The sequence below is a fragment of the Halichoeres trimaculatus genome, unplaced genomic scaffold (assembly GCF_033239565.1).
Source record: "Halichoeres trimaculatus isolate MK-OKI-2021-1 unplaced genomic scaffold, fHalTri1.1 fHalTri1_scaffold_5, whole genome shotgun sequence".
Taxonomy (NCBI): domain Eukaryota; kingdom Metazoa; phylum Chordata; class Actinopteri; order Labriformes; family Labridae; genus Halichoeres; species Halichoeres trimaculatus.
In genome coordinates, this window is record NW_027437183.1 from 7848614 (window position 1) to 7872233 (window position 23620).

Below are 23620 nucleotides of genomic sequence, written 5' to 3' on the forward strand. Positions count from 1 at the left end.
GATTTCCTGAATGACTGTTTACGCTCTGAATGTTGTCGAAAGGGAAAAGTACTTTGACTGAAATGTTTTATTCAGCATGCTGGATGATGCAAAATTAACTAAATTTAAACCCCTTTTCTATTAGTGAATTTACTTAATTTGAGAATAGATTATTATTTCCAGTTTAAAGTGTGCAGTTGATAGAAGCTGACTCTGACACAGGAAGTGAGAATTTATCTATTTTGATCTAAGCTCAGAGAATGGAGAGAGTAACTTGACTTCTTGTGTTCAAATAACTTGTTTCTACACAGTAACTAGTCTATTGAGAAGAAGAAGAGGCTTTATCTGATGTTCTGTGCTTATTTCTTGACTAAACGAATAGCTGCCCTCGCAGCACATGTACGCGAGTGCAACTAGACAGCTAGCTAAAAAGGATCCAAACTCTTCAAAGAGACACAGGGCTTGCTTTTCCTAGTCTCACCAATTCAAATGACAGGCAGCAGGGATAGCCTACATCAGGGGTGGCCAATCTGCGGCTCTTTGCCTTTCGTTGTGCGGCTCTTTCATCCATTCATTATTATGAGTAGTGGCATACTAATCAATCTAAATTGTTCATTTATTGATGTTGTGATCAGTATTGTCCAATACTTGGGTGATGAGATTGAGACTTAAGTTTCAGTTTCTTTTCTCTACATTGCACATGTGCTCATGGTTATCAAGATAGATAGATGGATGAAACTTTGTCTCTTCTGCAGTAAAAACAAAAATTTGTCTTTGACACGGCTCCAAGTACGAATTGAAACACACTTACAAATGCAATAAATGTCTCCTCAAAATTTGAAAATCTTTTGATTTTCATCTTATGTCCTTTCATGAATGTGTGAGAGGAAGTGTGTGTGTGTAATGTGGCTCTGTGTAGTACCACGGCCATTTCTGTAGCTCTTGATCTCTGACTGGTTGGCCACCCCTGGCCTACTTGGTTCATTGCTGTTTATGGGCCAAACGCACGTTAGCTCTCTGCTCAGATGTGATGGGGCTAGTTTCTCGCTACCATATAGTCTATGCTTGCTACACATACAGCACGCGCAGTGTCTATGACTGGGACTGGGTCACATGACCGTTAGCACGGCCATGGCAGGCAGCCAGACACACAATGCATGGCGCACAGAGAGAAGAAATGTATGCATCTTGCCTTTACCTATGAGGCCGGGACATCCCGGCTAATGCGGGACAGTTGGCAACCCTAACTTTAAATCCTCTTCCATGTTGGCGTGATCAGCCCTTATCTATGGTCATGAAGCTTAATGAGGCAACCTCCATCATCATTGCTTAAAAGCAGTGGCGGCTGCTGGTTAGTCAAGGCGGGGAAGCTCATTTTTTTCCGGCCTACATCATAAATTTATTTATTTAAAGGTAAATTCTGCCCTCCGTTCCTTAACAAGAAAATGATCTGTGACCCTGTCGTACCAACCAGATGTTTTTTCCAGGGTTTTTAACCAGTGTTCTCTCAATGGCCAGCAGAGCTAGACTGCTTAAACAACCTTGGCCCATTGTGTTGCTGGTGTAAGACTTGAGCCGCTTTAAAGAGGAGAAGCTCCTCTCTACACCTGCAGGCTGTAAATGGGAGTGACAGGGGAAGAAGCTCCACAGCTGTAGCTGTAGCTACTTATTGATAAAAAGAGAGAGAATCTTTAAACACAACGCTCGTTGTTTTTAAGAAAAGTAAACTCGCTGGGGATCAATAAAGCCTCCTGATCAGTCTAGAACCCAAACTCGGAAGATGCTCCAGTGGAGGGTTGTACTTCAAGATCGCTGACTGGCTCATTTCACTGTCAATCAAAAAGAGATTCGGCCTCAGGCAGATCATCCAATCATCATGCAGAAGCCCAGCGTCCAGGCCAGCCCACTGCCTCATAGACCCCCAGAGACGCTTAGTGTCCGAGGGCGGGACAAAGCCCAGTGTTTATCCAATGACCGTCTGGTTTCCACAGTGGAACAACCCACTCTACGCTTCCCTGCTGAAGTCAGAAGACGCTCAGTGTCCGACTGTGTTAAAGGGCTAAGACGCTGCGGAGATGAATGAGAAGGAGGTGGAGCCAGTTACCTGTGATAGGTAGCTGATTCTGAACAAAAGATGAAGGAAGTCAAGCGCATATTTTGTCAATGAAATGTACACACAGCAGAACATATCACTACTTTTTTTGGGGACATTTTAGGGGAAGCTGAGCTTCCCTTGCAGTCTTAGAGCAATCACCACTGCTTAGAATTAAACATGTCATGTCTTGTTAGTTTGCATTAAAGATTAATAGTCAACTGTTCGAAATGTGAAACTGAATACTGAAGTCCTTTGATGCGTCTGAAAGATCATTGCAAATTTGTAAAAAGTATAATTTTCAACCTGCTTCTCCAGCACTCCTTTTCCCACTGAGCCGTTGTGGAGGAGTACAAGAGAAAAATGAAATGAATCTACAGATTCTCCAAGGATTTCCTTTGAAGCTGCAGTATTAGGCAGCAAACACAAAGCTGCAGCCAAACACACAGTGCTGTCCTGAGGGATCTCTGATGTTTTATCTGTGAGTTGATGCTTGTTACACTTTGCAGAAGTGATGTGACATCAGCTAGATCATTTTTTTTGGCATGCATTGACTTCCTCAGAGAAATGTATCATTAGTGTTAGATAGATGCACGCCCTTCACATTAACATATAGTTAACGCTCCACCATGAGTCAAGTTAAACAGCTGCATCATGTCATTTTAAATTACAAAGGGAGAGGAATTGATGAGTTCTGCTTATCAAACACAGGCAGGTGACGGAGCTTTGATGTGTGTGGAGGGGTTGGTGTTGTTTTCTGGTGGTTTCAGTGTGTTTGCTCATGACTTAAAGTGCGTAAACACAATAAACAGGCGTGTGTGATGGAAATGTGCTCGTATTTATTATTTGGCTGTTTGTAGGTGGCACTTTAGAGCTTCTCTCATTTATTTGCAGAAAACTGCAGACACATTTACTGACTCCTGCTTTTATTAACGCATGATTCTGAACATCCTGTCACTGGAAAGATTTTCGCATAAAATGAAAACTTGAGTTCTGTAGTTGCTGCTGGTTTGCATTATTCTCCTGTCGATGGGTGCTCCACAGTAACAGCTAGGTGAAGTCAACCCAAATACCAACAATTCCCTTTTCACTACCTCATCTAAACCACCCACCTGTTCACACCTCTCTCCTCTGCTGTGCACCCTGCATCAAAATACCACACAGCTTGGCAGAGCACATTTTAAGGTCAGTAAAATACCAAGCTGCTGGAGTGCGTGGGAAAAAGAGGTCCCTGAGACATACGTCTCGACATACGGTGACTTACTTTTCCAAATGCAATACATTTAAACCGAGCACAAAAATTGAAGAACTTTGTGGGTAGTAGTTTATTTCTTGGCTGTAAATATCATACTGTTGTAAAGTATGTTTATTTCTCTTTAAAATGGAGCCACATTTATGAGTAACAACCATTTCGCCACCCTTTTAAAATAATGGCCTAACTTATTTTTAAATGAAAAATGAGTTTTTGGCTTGAATCATCTCTTGATCATGCTGGCCATCTCTGGTAAAATCACTTAAATCTTTAGCTAAAAGGATCATGCTCTTTATGCCCTATAGGACAATGGTCTGTGTCAAGAGGGTGACTTAGGTCATTCTATTTCTAGCCTAAGTCAAAATTTTGGATTATTTTGGATAAAATGTGTGACTTGGGCAGTTTTACAAGCTTTCATGATGGCAGCTGCTTCAAGAAGAAACCGAAACATAAGTGCAGAAGAAGTTGTAAACATGATTCTTGAATCAGTTTCTACTGGTGAGCGATTAGGTTCACTATCATAAAGGCAAGGGCAAGGGTCTGCATCCTGCGGCTCTGGAGCCTCATGCAGCTCTTTGACTCTTTTGTGTTGGCTCCTTGTAGTTTTAATGAAATATTATCAAAATAAAGAATTTTTGGTTTCCTTACAGAGGGTAGTGATGATTAAGGACACTAACACTAAACAAAGTCATATGTACATTTTGTAAAACTAAGTATGCATCACCTCTTGCAAACTTGCAATTTTTTTTTGAGATTCTTGCCAACTTTTTTGTTCCTTTGTGTACATTTTTGGACACTCATTTCTTTTTCTTTTTTTTTTTTTTTTTTTTTTTTAAGATTTTTTAATATTAATAAAATAAATTTACAATTTTCTGGAGATAATGAAAAATTTTAAAACATGTGCAAATCTCAACATTTTTATAATTTCTACACTTTTGGGTATTTATTTAAATTGAATTTTTATTTAACTTTTTTTTTTATTTTAGCAAAGATTGAAAATTCCAATAATGTATTTTGTTTTGCAATTTTTTTTGACATTTTTAAATTTTGGAATTTTTGTGCATTTTTTTCTCATTTTTAACTTTGATTTAAAAAAAATCAAATAAGCAAAATTTCAAATGTTTTGAAAATTTCGCAATTTATTGAAATTACAAAAAATAGCTAATTTATGAAATTCATGACATTACAGATTTTTCAATGTACTTTTAAATATTTGCAAATTTATTGAAACTAAAAAACCTGACATCACATGTACAACTTTATAAACACCAAAAACTTCCAGTTTAGATAATTATTCTCTAGAGTTTAACAATGTTGAGAATTTTATACACTTTTTTGTCTTTATTGTAAAGATAAATCAGATTTCATGGCTCACAAATGACTGTAATACAGGTGAGCTGAGGCAAAACGGCTCTTATGAAAGTAAAAGTTGCAAACCCCTGGGCTAGGGTATAATGTTGTGTAGTAATTTAGTCTAAATCTCACAAATTATGGTGTAACAACAAATAAAGCTACTTCTAGCTAGCTATTCCTGGCTAACCCACATATTTCTCTAACCCAGAATAAATGTGCACAAGGCAATAATACCCCTTAACGTTTTAAAATTAAAGAAATGCTTTTGCTTTTTGGTAGGAGATGTATGAATATGCCTACTTATGCCTAATAGGGTATGATTGACCTGACATTTGTTCAGTTTAGGTTGGAGTTATTTATGTTTTAAGTTTGCTTTATGGAATTAAAAGACTGTTAACAGTCAGGTTTTAAAAGTTGTCAAAACTGGATGTTGGAAACGGGTAAAGATCAATAAAAATCCCAGCAAAGAAAACCTGGAGGAGTGAGGAAGGGGCTGCCTCCTCACCAATGTGATTTACCTGACATTTGTTTAATTTAACTCAGGGCCTAAGTCACTTTATTCTTGAATGTTACATGATTGACACACAATGTTCTAAGTCAACAGTCATCCACTGTGAAGGCCTTTTTGATTGAAATGATTTATAAATATTATATGCTCTGTATTTGGTAAAGTTTTTTTTGTGTTTTCCCAAAAACTTGAAAACATGAGTTAGGCCATTAATTTTACAGGGTGACGACTTGTGAGATGGGCAGCAGAGCTGGGTATGTGGATTATGCCCATGACAGATTTGCCAAATCTTTATCCTGTCAATGCCAAACAGTCGATTCTGCTGATGCCAAACAAACATTTTGAGCCCTGGGTTACCCAACTACTGCTAATTGAAACCAACTCTGATGGTGAGACAACTGAGTCACAGCAACTCTGTAACTCTTGTTTTAGTTGTGTGTTCCCTGCCTGCAGAGTTTCGAGGGAACTGGCAACTCTGTTATGGGCAACCACAGCAGTCTGATCTGCAGGGAGAGCAAAGCCTCGCCCATGAGGTCTGATCCTACAGAGGAGCTGCTGAGAAATAAGAGCTGGTTCTGAAATATAGATGTCAGATCACTCTGTGGGGGGGCATTCAATGAGAATGGATTGCAGCCTTGAATAGCAGCAATAATTGTGCATCATTAGCCCCCACTAGCTGCTCTGACTCAACGTCTAAGTCACAAAGGGAGCCATGCTTGTCTGCAGTTCAGTGAAGTTTGCTCCAGTTTGGCACCTGGTTTTGACAGCCGTGTCTCTGCTCTGAGCTGTGTGGAGCTGGGCTGTGACAGGTGCAACACAAATTTCACAGTTTATATCCAGCCTATTTCCTGGAGCGAGGAAAACCATCCAGTTCAGATTTTTTTTCTTTAAACATTGTGCATAGTGGCACAGCCCGAGCGTAGGCTGAGCCTCAGACAGGACTGTTAATGTCCTGACCCCATGAGGGGGATGCTCCTCAACACCTAGCAGATGATTTACAGAGACTGATCTGTGTATTTGTGACCTTCTATTCAAAACTACGGCTTAGTCACATTAGTCACTTTTCCAATATATTTAAAGTCATCCTGCTTCAGCATATTTTGTGATTCATACAAAGTGAAAAAGACAAGGTCACTTTGCCTTTATCACTCCTAAAAAGGAGATTTTCTGCTTAGCTTTGATGCCACTGATGTAGAAAGACAATCTTTCTTCCTTTTTGCAGCACTGCTGGTTTAATACCTCTGAAACTTGTGTTCTGCAGAGCCTAACAGGGAGTGTTCCTGTAACAGGCACTGTCTGGTCTCTGTAATTCTTCTGTCTGGTGGTCAGACCAATCCTCCCCGCACTGGAGTGAAAAGTTCAAATATTGGACTTCCTTGTGAAGCTGGTTTGGCAAAGCTGCTCTGTGCCAAACCACACAAAGGGATGAGGGCAGACGAAGCTCTGTCCAGTCTGTGCTGAGCTCTGTTTGAGATGTGCGAGCAGAGAGAAGCAGTGATCCTCTGCACGGACTAACAAATGCTGATTCCTAATCCCCTGTCAGTGCTACTTCTATAATTGTGAGTGGGAGGATTTGTTTTTGTGGCATGCTTCGTGATTCTGACTCCACGTGGGAATTGTTTTTTCAAACAGGCACACAACACATAAAATCCCCCATTTTTCCCCAAACAAGTTGAGGAAAAAGCAGAAAATCTGCGAGTTTAGCCCCTGAGAGTTGCAGATGCTGTTACAAGTGATTGTTTTGTTAAATTTATGTAAAGTTGTTGATTCTAATTAACAGCTTGTGTTTTGGGGTAGCTGCGAGTCCCAGCAGATGGTTCAAAACCGGCACAAGTGGAGACAGAGAAGCATTTACTGAGGGACAAATCACACCTACACTGAGCTCAGCCATGATTATTCTCATCATCTCCTGCAGAAAATCAGCAGATATCATGAATAATTCCTTATTTCCTTTGCCAGTGAGGCTAAATGCTTGGAGGTGTGTGGGTTTAAAGAGAAGCCACTTTGAGTTGGTCCATTACACACCCAATGTCTGATCCTAACAGGGTTTAAAGATCAGTCTCACTGAGGAATAGACAAACGAGGCAGGTTGTTCTGGACAGTTTTGGTCCTCAAGGCTTTTTCGTTTTTAACATTGCATCCAAGCATAGACTTAGTTCCAATTGCAATGAAAGAACGACATACGGGGGCTGTCTACACATGAATACATCAATGGAAAAGGTCAACTGGTGAGGAATTTTTTCAAAGAAACTTTTTGCAGCCAAAAATGAAAGCAAGTTCCAAAATAAAGTGGAAAATGCCAAGCTTTGTGTTGCTGTGTGAAGGAATTTTTGTCAATTTTAAAAATTATAATAACAGATGTTCACAAGATCAAATTTTTATGTTCTACTTTAATATTTCCAATAATCTACTTAAGAAATATCACAAAAGTATATACCTGTAAATAGCAATAAAATATGAGAAAATATTTACCACAGTAGTTTTCCAGAAAAAAAGAAATTGAAAGAAATATTAAAAAAGAAATATCAACTGTTCTGCAGGAAATTATAGTCAAAGAAAAAGAAGAAATGTGGATACTACTAAATCATTAGGATTGTAGCCATACTGTAAATAAAACTTCAGTGATATCTGGTAAATGAAAACACAGTAATACCTACAGTGGCCCCGAGAGCTCACATCCCTGCAAAAAGACCAAAAAAAAAACAAAAAAACAAGCTAATTGAGAAAACATCTTTCTCAATTTGACAACACATGACCATCATTTAGAAGATGCGCTGCAAAGACTGCAACACAACAAATTAGAAAAATACTCTGAAAACACACCGCACCACAGCGGAAGTGTTTCCAAAGATCACCCCAAAAGTGATGCACATGTCCTGACTCTTGTTGTTGCCACTGATTTTCAGTCACAGCTCTATTCTGTTTTTTTTTCAATCAGTTGTGTAGGAAAATGAGGTAAAAGTGAGTGTTTTTGATTCATTTAACATTGTGATCACATGATTCAGATATTAGCCTTTCACTGTGACTGAAAATCCACATCAGCAATAAGCATGTCTGGACATGTGCATCACTTTTAAGTGTTCTCTGGAAACACTTCCATGCATGTGTTTTCTCAAGTTGCAGCTTTGCGAGCTCTCCCGTAAATACTCCAGAAAATAAAATTACAGTTCAACTTTAATAAATAAAACTAAGGTAATATTATAGAAAATATAACAAACATTAGGTTAATGAAAATTCACCAATATTAACGTTAATGGAATACGGTAATATTAGCGTAAATGAAATTAATGTATTAGTAACATAAGTAAAAATACAATTAGGTTACAGTAAATGAAATCACAGTAACATTATGTACATGTTAACACAGTAATCATACTATATATGACATTACAGTAATGTTACCTAAAATGAAATCATAGTAATTTTTCTGTGAATAAAACAAAAGTTGGAACGCTAAAGAGACTTTCACTGTAACTTTTCAGCACTTTCCTGCTGATTAGTTACTGTAGAGGTTACAGCAACATTTAAAAGTGTAGGCCTCACTTTTTCTCTTCCTGTTTGAGGTTTGAAGTCATTACAACCACTCAATCATCATTATCATCGTCTTCCATTTGGCAACCCTATTCTTCCTGGTGCTGTATTTTTTAAAGATTATTTTCTTTCAAAAGCACTAGGTTCTTCACTACTATAAAAATACAGCGTACAAACTGGTACAAGCACTTTTTTCCCACTCAAACCCCTGACCCTTAGGCTGCGTTTACATGACGCCAAAAACGGTCAAATTCGATAACATTTCATTGTGTTTTGGTTTTTTGTTTGGATGAGACCACGTTGCGTTTTGTCCGAAAATGGAAACTTTTGAAAACGCTCTCCAGAGTGGAGAGATTTCAAAACACTCCTCCATCCAGCCTCGTATGAACACAGAGCAGAGCGTTTCAGGATGAAACACTGACGTCATCTGCACTCGTAGTTTCAGGTAAAGGTTGTGCGCGCAGCCACAACTTCCAGTTAAGCCATTCCGGTCCAGTTGGTGGCGGTAATGCGCCTCAAGGTTGGACCGTCCGGCCAACCGTCTCACACAATAAGACGGCAGAAAAGAAAGAACAACCACAACAATGATGGCTGATTTCCGAGTAGCATAAATACACACAAATATCCACATTGTCAACTACTGGCCTGGCATGTTTTCCCGCCGTCCTCATGTAAACACTGGTGGCTTTTGGAAACACAAAGGAAGAATCTTTGAGGGACTCTCCCTGTAAACGTGGCCTTAATGTCACCTCTTAGCGCAGGCCAATGGCGTCACACATAAACCCCCCCCCCCAAAAAAAAAAAACCAAGAGACTTTTTAGTTTCTGAGCAAACTAACATGAAATGATAGTACCTTTATGTTTTTTTTAATCAAAAAATTAAACAAGTGTAAAATAGTATCATATACTTTACTTCCTTACTTAAAGGGTAGAGTGCTTTCCTTGCCTAACTGAACTGCATAAAAATACTTCTAGGTCATAACAGATACCCATGTGTTGGCTCCAACAGCACCTTTAAGGATTGGTCAAGAGCTCGTGTTGTCGCTGGCAATTTCATCTCCTCACCTACTGACCTTCATAACATGTGCACAACTCACACTCATGCTGCAGAGCTCACATCACAACGATCCATCAGCACCAAATCCACACCAAGATCCTGTTTATCACCTACAAAGCTCTCAATAACTTGCCTCCTCACACCTGACTGACCTTCCCAAACACTGCTCCCTGCTCGCACCTGGATAAAGCACCACCACAGAGGTTTTTGCGTGTCTGGATTGTCTGTTTTCCCTCGTTCTTTAAGTGCTCTGTAAGGCTACGAGTGCTATTTTCCAGGTTTATTTACCCATTTATTTGTAGACTTGCACTATGGACTTGGATTTCAAGGGACATCCTTCATTAGCCACGTAGCATCAGCCAGCTGATACGCAGCATGAAAGCAGTTAAGATATCATTTCACCAACAGGTTTCTCTGAGGAAACTCTCCTTAAGGAGCTCCACAGACATTCAGAGCAGTCTGCCCAACCTGATCTGCACACGTCATCCTGAGCCTGGTCCAATCTGGAGGACTGTTCCAGAGAGACGCTGGTAATAAAATATTTTCCCTGTTCTGTTCTAACTTAACGTAATTCAGCAGCAGCTGAGCCAGATTACATAATGTGATCCGCAGTAGACAATGATCTTCCAGAGGAAAATTACTTCACCATTGTCTGCAGCAGACTCATAAAAATCTTCATTGTTAACTGAAGAATTGTTAAATCAGGCATTTACGTCATTTAATCCCTCAATGTGCTGCTTTATCCATTTGTTTCCATTTGAATACTTTCAACCAGATAAATTCACAAAGTCAAACATTTGGAATGAAAAGCATCCACATACGCTTACCTCGCCTCCCCAGCACCCGCAGCACTTTGCACATAGCATCCTGTGCCATAGTGTCAGAGGTCCAGTTTTTTCACTCATGGTTTCTCTGATGTGTCACCTGCAGAGCTCAGCTGGAGAAACTGGCTGTTCCACTGAGCCACAGGAGCCACTTATTTATAGGTTATACTTTTGCTTTTGACTATAGATTGATTGATTGTTCAAATGAGGTGTAGGTGTTAAATAACTCCCTGGGTTTTAGACTCATCTTGGCTGTTTATGTTCTGAAGTTCAGAAATTCAAAGAATGTATATTTTGGTTAAATCGTCTGTCGCGGCCATATTGGAAGGGGCAAGGGCTTCACGTACAGGTATAGGGCGCCTGTCAGTCACATGCAAGCGGCAACCTCCAGTCTGGGAATATGAGAGAATGCTGAAGTGCTAAACTCTGCCGTTTCTCGAGTGTCCGTTTGAGGCTGGCTATGGAAGTAGTGATAATCTCAAACACACCAAGTCAAAAACACTTGTTTTCGAAAGCTGAAATTAACGCATTTACAGCCTGGTTCAAAAAATGTCTCCTGTCTGAGATGCTAATTTTACTATTGGCACACACTGTACAGGGGTGTCTGTTTCTGAAATGGAAATTGCAGCCATATTGGTAGTGGCAAGGGCTTCACGTACAGCTATAGGGCCCCTGACGGTCACAGGACCCATATTCACAGACCTGAGGTTGCTGCTTGGCTTGGCTCCATGCTGCAGTTTTGCTCTTTAAAATTGACTGCCCACAACAAAGCCAAGAGATTTAGAGCTCCCCCTACAGACTCAATGCAGGACAGCCACAAGCCTGCATCTTTTTACATCATATCACTTTAATTTTTTTCTAAGACACGCTTTTAGTGCAGATATTTCATTTTAATCATGCGAATACATGTTATACACATTAATCATACCTAATCGGTTTCCAAGCAGTCAATGCACCTGATCTGAGAGGTTTCAATTCAACTCAGTGTGTTAACTCCAAGCGGCAAGCTCCAGTCTTAAAACGTGGAAGTGATAAAAACTACAGTGTAGTGTCTACTTGAGGCTGGCTGCAGAAAGACTGGAAACATATACACACCAATCCAAAAAAACATGAGTCTAACAGCTTTAAAAAACACATTAAAAGTCCAACTCAGGGGTTTGTTATAAATTAAGATCGCAAGTTTGCACAGCCCATGACTGACAGGTGGGTATCCTGTAGCTGTTAGTGTGGTGATTCAAAGCCCACGTCTTGGGTCAGCAATACCAATATAATCCCCGCTGACAATAATACTCTGTATCAGGAACAGGACTGTATACTACACAATCTATGGTCAGGTCACACTGGCTCTGCTTTGTTGCGTTCCTGATTCATCTCAAGTGCGGCAGGTTGGAGACCTACAGAGCATCTGAATGAGGAATCATACAGCACAAAGTAGATGAAGCAGGACAGGGTACCAGGGCAATCAGTGGATGACTTTCACAATAAAATGAAAAGTGTTGACACCAGACTGTATTTCACTTTACATCAACAACAAACTAATATAATAAGCAGAGCCAGGCCAGGACTTAACAGGTTTGAGGTTTTACATCCCAACATGAATGAAGAGAGGATCACCATTAGCATAGAAAGCACGGGAACTCCAGCTGTTGGGCAGTCCTGCAACGTGTCAGACTGATCACACACATTGCAGTCAAAATGCAATGGAGTAGAAATGGATTTCAGTGTTCAATCTTTACAGATTGAGCAGGAAAGGACGCCAGGCACTGAAACCACATTGAAACATTTGTTTGGCAGAAGGGATGTGACGTGAATCCTGTGGTTCCACCAAACAGATTGCTTTTGCATACTTTTGGCTCCAAAATGCACAATATGTCAGCGAATACCATGTTTTGGCCTCATTTTTTCAGTGGGAGGAGGGGAGTCAAGTCATCCATATTCATAGAGTCAGGGCAGGAGGAGAACACGAGATGGAAATTGTGTCATTTTCCTTCAGCTCTTTCATTTTTATGCAGAATCTTTTATACTCAGAAGCACCATGATTTCTATTTTTTCTATTATTATTCAAAGGATATCGTTTGTTTACATCATTTCAATATTTAAAAGCTCGGAGACTTCAACAACAGCTCTCCTGTTCTGACATATACACAGAAAAGTCAGCCTCTTCTCTTGATTTCATCAGACTCTTAAAAGCTCTGTCTTATTCATTCATCCTTGACCTTCACTTAAAATAGAAACCATCTAACCACAGTCACATTAGAAATGTACTGTTACAAAACTGAAAACAACATAAATTAAATTATTCAAAACTCAGGTGGTTGAAAAGACATTCTGCCCTTTTCGTTAGCGTGTTTTTCCCGCCGTGTGCGCAGTTATACTGCATGATTATGTATGAAATCTGTGGCCTTTTCTCATTTTCATTACAGGAGCCTTGTTTTGCATTTGAACTGTCTCCCAGATAGGGGATGACTAATGTCCTTGTTTCTTGGACATTTCAATGTATGCATAAACATGGTCTGGACGCTGCCCTGGGCTGTTTATATGTAAAAATGTTCCTCGCTTTTTGTAAGTTTGTCGCTTTGGCGAGATGTGTGGATCTACTCCAGGTTGTTGTTTCTGAAAGGTTAACACAGTGAGAAGTTTACACAGATGCAGTGAAATGAGGACATTAAGTCACAAAGTGGGTAATATAGAAGAGAGAGGCTGTGATGCTTAAGATACAGAAACACCTCTGACACTGAAGTAATATAAGAGACTCATTACTGTACTTTCATCTATTTTTAGTTCTACCAGCCAGAATAAATCATGTTTATTTCCCCTTTAACCTCAAACTCATAGAAATCTTGTTCAACGTCTTTCATAGCTTTTCTTTTACTCTGTCAAGGCTGGTATAAATTCATGTATTCAAATTAATTCTTTGATTATCAGTCATTGTATTACTTATACAAAGTTTCATAAATCACTGCTTCATTGTGAGAAGCTCATACTGCACAGTTCGTTCACTGAAGCTGCTCTATAACTCTATGGCTTCTGTCCAGAGCATTTTCTTCACTGATGAAGTTTTTATCTGTCTGCATTTCACTTCTCACTCTCACCCTGTTTCCTGCTCTGTGCACAGTCCTGATCTCTCTAAAGAAAAGCAAAAAGGGAAAAAAAAACTATCAAAAAATAAAAGTGGTATGAACATTTTAGAAACCTCTGTGTCTCTGCATCAGTTTGTGGCTATTTACAGCCTTTGCAGAGTTGTTTGAGTGTTTCATTTAAAGACAGGGTGAAGAAAATTTGGAGGCTTTATACTCAAATACCATATGGTATGAAAGAGCAATCAGATTTATTCATGATGCTGATTTTAAGGCACACACCAATAACTTCTTCTTTAATTCCAAAGCTCTAAAATGTCTTCTTTTTTTGATTATCATTTACTTGTATTACTCACTGTTTAAGTTGTCATCTACATGAACTAAATAAAGTAATTCATTCACTCATAGCACATTTACAGCATCTATTTATCTCACTCTGGTGTTTTAAAAAAAAAAAAACTTTTTGGTTGCTGTCTCTTTAAAGCTTTCTGCTCCGAAACCCCCTCCCTTCTGATTGGCCAGCCCTCTGGATGCCCATTTGGGGAGTGGCTATCAGCAGACCTTGGTGTTTGAGGCCTACCCCTTCAACATGTCGTGATTTCAGGATGATAGAAGATCATTATGTGATAATCATTTCTGCAAGTCTCGTGAAGATCTCTTGAAGATCTGCCTTTTTTTTTTTTAAGAGCGGACAATTTTGATCAGTTTACAGACATATTTAGGGATTTATAAATGTGCACATTTTTCTGTGAACATCCACCATTGTTACTTTATTACTATGAGAAAGCATTATTCTTCTTGTTAAAATTTTAGCAAATTGATCATCTTTTTTTTTCTTCCTTTTACTGCTTGCCTAACAAAAATAAAATAAAATAAAAAATGAAAGAAAATATAAAAATAATAAATTATAAATAATAAATAAATAACAAATGAAACGATAAATATATAAAATAATTAATGAAATGATAAATAATAAATAAATACATAAATAAATATATATTTAAATAAATAAGTAATAAATAAATAGCCATCATGTCACTCCTCCCTTCTCTCAGTCCGACTACACATCCATTATCTATAACCATATACAAGTTTGGGGTCGCATATTGCCAGGACACTGAGTGCACCCTGGACACATAACGGGACAAACAGCCATCCACACACTCAGCTCCATGGATGATTTAGAATAATAGCCAGAGGCTACCCACCTTTAAACCCTTTATATTATGTAATGTAGTTTCCTTTCATCATTTCCCCATACTGTGCCAGTACAAGCCTCGTGAGGATGAATAATGGACTAATGCATTTAAGCACACCTGTCACTCTTACAGATATTGGAACACTACCTGGCAGAAAATATGTAATGTAAGCTGGAACATTTTAGTTATCATCCAGTCTCCAGGAAAGTAAAGATATGATCTGTTTTAGCTCGTGCAAAGACACCATGGAAGTGCCAAAGACTAATAATCTAATGTTCCCACAAGTACACCATGACAACTCTGTGCAGGATGATTTTGCCTACTTTGCTGCCTCATGCCACAGTCCACGTCTGCAGCCGGAGCAGTTAAAGGACGCCTGTTGTAGTGGTTCTCTGAAAAACCACTTACTCAACAACAACACACACACAGGCTCACAAAGACGCTCCAACCCAACTTGTCAACGTCTCCTGTACACGTGTTATACAAAGCAGGAGAGAAAACGCACAACACAGCATCTTCAGGAGATGACTAACGCCTGGGAGGTGGTCTGTTTCATCTTCTGTTTACGAGGTGACGTGTAAAACGATTAGACAGCCTGACCTGACCCAGTTCGAGCTCCACATGGGGCCCACTAATTCATCTCCTTCACAGTTTGGGCTCAGTTTATGGCTGTTTCCGCTGGGCTTCTTCTGTTCAAGTGAGACCCATGAAAGCCAAAAGGGAGACAGGGGGTGAGAGCGCAGCGCTGCACCCTCATTATCCACCATTGTTTCCCAGGTTCGTGTGACACCGAGGAGGAAGTCTGCGCTCAGCAAAAGAAAAGCCACTGAAGGCTGCAGGAGGTAGGTTTTGAAGGTGGGTGTTCAAAAACTACAGCATCATCAGGAAAATATATTCTGACAAGAGTTTGTGACCTGCAGCGCATCATCAGGTCCAAAAATGTTTCATTTCTAATCAAAAACACAGGAAAGAACATTTTGAGATGTGGACGCTCTTGAAGTTTGTGTTTTTACATATGGAGATTTACCTCACTAAATGCATTTTTGCCACTAGGGGGCGGAAGACTCCTGCATCAATTTGACAGGCAGGCCTGGAAAAAAGATCCCAGTGTTGACCGTTTTTTGCAAAGTATTTTGTGATTAATATATAAGGATTGGGAGCTGTGCTCGTAACTTATAAATTCAAAACCATCTTTTGCTCAACTTTAAGCTTATATAAAATATACAAAACTTACTTATCACTTTTCTTCAGTTAACAGCTAGATACAAACACTTTCAGTGTGTGGTTGACATGGGCACAGATTTAGCTGTCTTCACAATGACATTTGAAAGGGCAAATGTTTCTATGAAAATGTAGCTTTGTAATGGCTTATGTAGTCTGGTTCATAGTATGCACCACTGGTTTTAAGTTTAAGAAACAGAAGTACAGTTGATAGGGGAAAAAAAACACTTCTGTTTTAATTTGCGTTTGATCAGAAAACAGTTTGTTAAGTAGTTAAACTTCACTGGAATCAATTTTTTAGATGTAAAAGTAACCCATGAGATAGTATCACCTCTTTTACGACTAGTAATGACGGGGATCAAAGGAGGTTCTTTCGCACCACATTAATTCTGTCTCACATTTGCGTTGTGGTATTGTAGTTGTAATGCAAACTCAATCCAGTAGGTGGCAGCGGTGCATCGAAACCTGAGTGCCACCTGGAATAAACAAAAAAGCATACTGACAGCATAAGCACACATGAGCTGTTGCATAGTGAGAAATTTTAGGTGTACTAAAGATTTTGCTTTTTTACCGCACACTACACTTTCACCAAATCAGTAATCAATATTTAAGGCTAATGTATCATCAAACTGTTTGTGTTTTTTGTGATTTTTTTTTTCTTTTAATCATGTTGTGAGAATCTAGGAGAGAATTTGGGCAAAGTTTAAAGGTGACTACAAAATACTTGAGAGTTATGATAAACATTTATGTTCAGAAACAATACAACAGAAACAAAACAAATTTTCCCCAAAACATTTTTATATATGGAATATCACTTTAAAGTAAAACTACAACAAAATATATTTTCAAAATAGTAAAGTAATAAGAACTATCAGATCTCAGCACAAATGGTATTAAAAAAAATTGATCAGACTTCTTTTTTTGGAGTCTGCTTGCTTGTTTCCCTGGTGTGCCACACAACGGTGCAACATCAAAACACAGGAAGAGGATGGGGAGCGAAAGAATGCGCTGCGCTGGGCTGTGACACAGCAGCACCTACACAGACACAGTCAGATCCACACTTTAAGAAAAGTACAGCAGCCAGTGCATGCAGGAGAAAAAACTACACAAGAGTATCGATCTTTTTAAAGTGGTATCATTCAATATCAATACCAAAGTTGGTATTGATATTATCGATATTTGGATCGATCTGCCCGCCCCTTATTTACAACCTGGTTCAAACAATAGCTTGGGTCTGAAACGTTGATTTCAACAGTAGGCGAATTTTATTTATATCTCTACGGTTGAGAAGTTATTAAGATCATCTGATTCTCCAATCAGAGACACAGCTCAGCTCACATGACTGCAGGCGCCCTGTCGCTGTTAGAAAGGAAGCTCAAAGCCTGCGTCATATCCAATGTGGCTGCCTCCACGGATTGAGTTCATTCCATGGTATCAGGAACAGACGGGTGACGTCGCGGAGACTACGTCCATGTTTTTACAGTTTATGGTCAGTATGCACTGCCAGTGTAGCTAGCCTCAGTGTAACAGGGGTTACTGAACCTAAAACCAGCACATGAAACAGCTAGCACCATCAGCTTTTTCTTACTGTGGGAGGAACGTTGGGTTACAAAAGTATATCAAAAGGTAACAGTACCATGCTGGAGAAGATGGCAGGCAGCAGAACCAGGTACGAGTCTGTACAGAATCCAAACAGGACACGGGCAGAAGACAGGTCCAGAACAGGCAGGCAGAAGATTGGAACCAGGAAAGCGAAAGAGATGTAAGTCCTGGAAAGTCTTGCATGGAAAACTTAGAACAACCTAGCACAGAACTGGACAACAGGAGAGGTTTGACTACAGCCCTGATTGATTGCAGATGAGCCGCAGCTGGGCGCTCAGGTGCTCTGAGCTGCTTGATGAGGTGGGCGTGACCAACAGAGAAAGCAGAAGAAGTGAGGTGAGTGGAGAAACTCTGGTTGTGTCCGAAAAAATTCACTCATTCCTTACTCACTTCTCACTGTAAAGTGAACAAGATTGTGTCTTTTATAGTCCGCTCAATCATCTAAATTAAAAAAGCATTTCGGACACTGCTCACTCACTCGCCAGCCGCTGACAGTGACGTAACTGCTCTTGTGTCGCTGACGGACGGCTGGGGATTTACATTTATAACTTTTCTCTGACACTGTAAAACGTTATTTATTTCAGTGATAGCTAATATTATACTTAATTTATTTTCCGTAACAGCCGAATATAATAGAAACACTTATTACACGTTACTTTTTAAATAAATAAACCATATATTTGCGCCGAACTTGTGCTGTGTATGAGAATTCCAAGGTCCAGTGAATGCATCACCCACGATTAACGGTTTAGTGGCTAACGTCCGTGTTGTTTGTTTCTCTGCTTGAAGTTGTGAGACGGGCTCGTCCGAAAGTTAAACAGAAAGCTAAGTGTTATTCTCTGACAGTTTTTAATGTTGTTTCATGTTATCAGTAATCATTAATCATGTAATCAGTTATTTCTTCTGTTTGAACCGCAATGCATGATGGTATATATTGCTCATTTAGTGAGCATTGCTAATACAACCGACAACAGTACTCATGTACCACTGACAGAGCACTTTGTTCCCTGTTACGGTTGATAACAATGAACAGCCATTTGGAAAGAAACAGATCTGTACATGAAACACTAATGTTATGGTTATAAGCTGCAGCTTTCATCTCTTCAATGTTTTTCTTTGAGATCATAGAAAAAAAAAAGGATTCTGTTTCTGGCTTCTGGTGCATAGACCTGCACTGGAGGTAAAAGCTGCTGTATGTGCTTATGGATGCTCTTTAATGGTAGCAGGAGAAAGCTATATGAATACCTTAGTGTCACACAGGTCACGCTTTATGAAATGGTTCTGCCAAATAAATCTGGTTTCAGATTTTTTTGCTTCAAACTGCTGAATATTTGAGCTATTCAAAGTATTCACTCCATCCCTTTTTCCTGCTTTCGGGCTGTAAACGTGTTAATGAGTATGTATTGGATTAAACATTAATCAATTCAACCATGTCCATATTTATTCAAATTGCATACTGACTGGAAAAAAACAGCTTAAAAGCATTCTGTACTCTGGGATTTGAAGCACTCTGTTGAACAAAGTCAATGCTAACCACCTGTGTGAGTCCTCATTAGTGAAAGTTTGAAATGCACATGGCAGCAGCCTGAGGCTGCTCATGAAAACTGAAGTGCATCTCAAAAGCCTGTTACTGTGTGGAGAGAAAACAGGAAATCAATGTAGGGAAAAAAAAGGTTAGCAGGGAACACAGAAAGTGAAAACCTAACCTGAATGCAACTTTTTCTTTCTTTCGTCATGTTGCAAATCTAAACTTCATCTTGTCAAAAGGTTCAATTCATTCAAAAAACTTTATTTATCTTTATTTGTGTAAAAGCATTGGTGCAAGTACCTCTTAAAGGAAAGCAGGCTCACAATAAAAGAAGACTTTTTAAGCAGAAACATGCCAGCACTTGCAAAAAGTTCAAACTTTGCTGTACAAAATGAACAGCAGCTTCCAGAAGTAAACACTTTTCAGCTCAAAGCTTTTCCCAGCATTTTCTTACAATCAAAGCTGACACCACAAATGTGCAACTTTGAAAGAAAACAGCTGAAAATGTCGCCAGTTTGACTGAGAAGAAAGGGTGGGGTCATGGCTGCATGTAGTTTCACAACCACCCTGTTGTCCACCATGTTTGGTTACTTTAAAGCAAGATTATCTGAGATAATCAGTGTGGAGAATGTGGACCCTGAAAATGTACATCTATCAGAACAAGAGTGTTAATTCTGTCATCACGTCTGGGATCTCTAACAGTTTAAACATGTTAAAAATGTAAAATTATAAGTATGAAATCCTTTTATCCTCAGGTTGTAGCTCTGGAGTCTCTTGAATCATCTTTCAGGGAGCTGTTACAATATTGATGAGTAAAGCTGGACTGAGTGTGAGTTTATAAAAAAATCATGTTCTGAAAAAATACAGTTTGAGTTCAGCTACTGTCAAAGAAAACCCTGCCAGAGATTCACTCCTTTCTCTGAAATATGCAGGATTAGATGTAGATCTAAACAGGTTTAGAGTGTGCTTTAATGAATCTTTTATCTCCCTCTTTAAAACTTTCCAAACACAGCAGCCTGTGGGTTAAATAATAAACAGAAAATAAGGAGGACAACAAAATAACGAAGATCCAACCACTATTAACACCTTCAGGTTACACTACTCATTTTTTCTTTACATTATAAACCAACAGAGAGTATAAAAAGGGATAAACAGCCTTAGAACAATGTAGGATAACATTAAATATTCATTAGATAAGAGTATAGAGAGGGAGAGTTTGTGCATCCAAGTATTTGATAAAGCTGCGCAAGAAGATAATTAAAAACAATGAAAGAAACAGAACTCTCATTAGACTTTATTTCACCTCAGGAATCCAAAAGCAAATCATTTGTAGCATCTTTTTACAGAATACATTATCTTTTCACTCCCTCTGAATAAAACTGTGTTCTGTCAGTCATTTCAGGTCACAAATAGTGAAGTTAATCACACTTAGAGCATTTTAAGGCAGCATTGTACCAGCCTTCATTGCAACGCCAGTTTCGCAGAGAAACCATGTCAATGCCCTGTACCTGTCAATCGGTATTGGTATTCAATGGTACCATTTTTTGGTGCTTTTTTGTGTTTATTTGGTGATAAATATTAAATTGTTTAATACTAAAATCTCAAAGTTTTTCAGTGTTACACATTTATTCTACAACATATAACCTTGCAGTGCTGCGTTCATGTCCAGCATGGAAAATCACCTACTCTCCCACTCCCTTGCAGTCACAAGGATACATTTATGTACCTAAACATGGAACTTTGTAATTTTACATGAATTGGTACTCGGTACTTTAAACAAAATTCGGTCGATACTGATAAAAGTACCTATTTCGGTACCCGTCCCTAGTTGTGGGCCTCTTTTCATTTTCTAAAGCCGTTTTCTGGCTTTAATGCCTTTTAATCAAAAAAGGAGAGGACAGTGGATAGAGCAGGAACTAGGGCAAGAGTGGGGACTGACGTGAGCAAGACGCCACAAGCTGGAGCCCAGGGCGGACTTCATGGAGCGTAACCATAGACTGTATAAAAAAAAAAAAAATTAAATTGGATATCATCTTGCTCAGCTCGAAGTGAGATCACCACAAAAACTGCTCCCCCTGGTGGCTGGCTGCAGTAACAGTCAAAAAATCAGGCTCTCCAGTCATTCCACATGGGCTGTGGTTAAACTGTAAAAGATTAATACAGCTCATAGAAATGCTTTTTACGTCCAATTATTGTGGTGATTTTAAGATATTATTTGGCTGCCTTGTCTTCAAGTTCTCTTTTACCCAAAGAGTTTCATTTTAATTAGTTATTAGAGGTTAAAAACGAGGTTTTATGTCATGTTTAACGACGACAGCTGCCGTTCTTGTGTATTTTTCTTTGGGGACTGTAAAATATGTTGGGAGGTAGAGTCAAGAAGTGATTGGACTCTCGAAAGAAAAAAATATATATTATTTTTATCACCCAGCTCCACTCAAATTCTCCCAGAATCCCTCACAGTCTCTACTGCACAGACTCTGGCTGCACAACTGCTACCAATGGCTGCGCCTGTGATGGGGAAATTTTGGCTTCAAAACCGTACAATGGTAAATAAGTGTGCCACGCTGTCCACTCCATATACAGTCTATGAGCGTAACCTAGACCGCTAGACCATCTGCTCCCCCACATAAGTTAATTTCTGACTAAGGGGATTTTTTAGCAGAGTACAGTCTAGTCACACTCCTGAACAGTAGGTGGCAATAATGCCTTGTGATGCTAAGTGACACTGTTCATTTCACAGTATGCCAAAGCTACCTGTTTTTGAGTCTCTTTGTAACTAGCTTCCAGGAGCTTACCTTATTTAATGTTTGTGCATAATATTATTGAAACCTTTTGTCTTCAACATGTACGTTTTGATTTTAATGGAAATGCAATGAAAATAATATAAACAGGAATGTTTCTCCTTCTAGCGTCACCACCTGTATTTTTTGTTTACCACAGATTTTGGTGTACTCTTATATTTTGTGTCTCAAGCTCAAACTGCACCATCTTTTTATTGAATAGATCTGACAAGTTGGATCTTTTTCCTGATTTGGATCACGGCTTGTCATTGAGATGTAACGGTAGATCAGTTGAAAACCACTGGTCTAAAGCGTCGGTCAGAAATGGTAGATGCCGACAAAAGCTGTGATGATGATCTTAACCCTTAATCTTTAGAGTAATTATGACTGAGTTGCTTTTGCAAGGTTTTCTTTTTCATATCAGACTGTTGTAGATGTTAGAAAGTCAGCTGAGGACAAACTTCAAACCCTCTCTTTGCTCTTTGTTATTTATCTCTTGTGATATACAGTTTGCTGCGTGACTCTCCTTGAATATACTGAATATAATTGAGAGTTCTGGGGTTTTTTTTCTAAAAGACTCACATTTTGTTGGTCATAAATCTTCCTCTGTTATCATGAAGCTCAAATTAAGCTCAAGCTTGAAAAGCCCATCAGCAGAAAGCATCAGTAGCTGAGCTCCTGCTGGCCCCCTTGGCTCTTCTCCAAGCCTTGATGTCAGCCTCTGTCTTCAGAGGCACTTTGACGTCACTTTGGGGTTAATTTGATTGAAATTCCCTCCAAAGAAACTCCTCCTCAACCTCGCAGCAGCCCTGCTGAACCGACAGGCTGTATTTAGTGGAGTGAGGAAGGAGGAAACAAACAGAAAACACTGTTTGTCAGTATTGTTTCTGAGCTAAATCAGCCACTCTGAGAGAGGATGGTGTTGGTCAGCGTGTCTGTGTGGGGGCTGTCTCATCAAATCCTGCCGCTGCTGCTCCAGAGGGTTGTTGAAATTCACAGACCGTCAGAAGCTCTGCTGGGTCTGTTTCCCCAGAAACGGCAGGGAGATGGTGGGAATCGAGGAATGCAGGACACCGGGGGCTGTGCTGAGAGAGCATTCATCTCCTCATTAAATGGAGACAAAATGCAAAATGATGAGGAGAATTATTACCTGCTGCTGACATGACTGAGTTAGACACAGTCTTCAGCAAATGGCTTCACATCGGAGAAGAAAAGTAGAGGAACTTGAACAATTTATGAAGATTTCTATGAGAAATCTGCTGAACCATGAAATTCCTTTATTTTTTCCTCTATTTCTGATGTATGCAGAGAAATCTAGCTACAATAATCCACAGTAAAGCACTGTTCACTTTTTGGCACTGTGCTCCTCAATTTTAGGCAGTGACCATTGGAAATCAAGAAGAGGTGGAAAAATTTATTAAGTTGAGCTTTGACAGTTTTTGTCAAATCTTATTTCTTTTTATTCCCTAACTGTTATAAAATTTGATGAAATGCCGCTGGGAAGTCTTTTCCAGTTTTTTGACCTACTTCTTCCTCAACTCCATTGTTATTGTGTGTTGACTGCTATGCTCATCCGTCAGCTCACACCAGTGTTCAGCATGTAGCATGACTGCCACAC

The 23620-nt window shown here is 39.3% G+C and overlaps 1 long non-coding RNA gene across 1 annotated transcript in view; it reads right to left on the minus strand.

Moving 5' to 3' along the window:
• LOC141790107 (uncharacterized) overlaps nucleotides 1-17806 on the minus strand; it is a 75096-nt gene extending 57290 nt beyond the window's left edge. The window contains exon 1 of the long non-coding RNA XR_012598258.1: nucleotides 17729-17806. This is a non-coding gene — a long non-coding RNA (uncharacterized LOC141790107). The remainder of the gene's footprint in view (nucleotides 1-17728) is intronic.
• Nucleotides 17807-23620: the final 5814 nt, after the last annotated feature.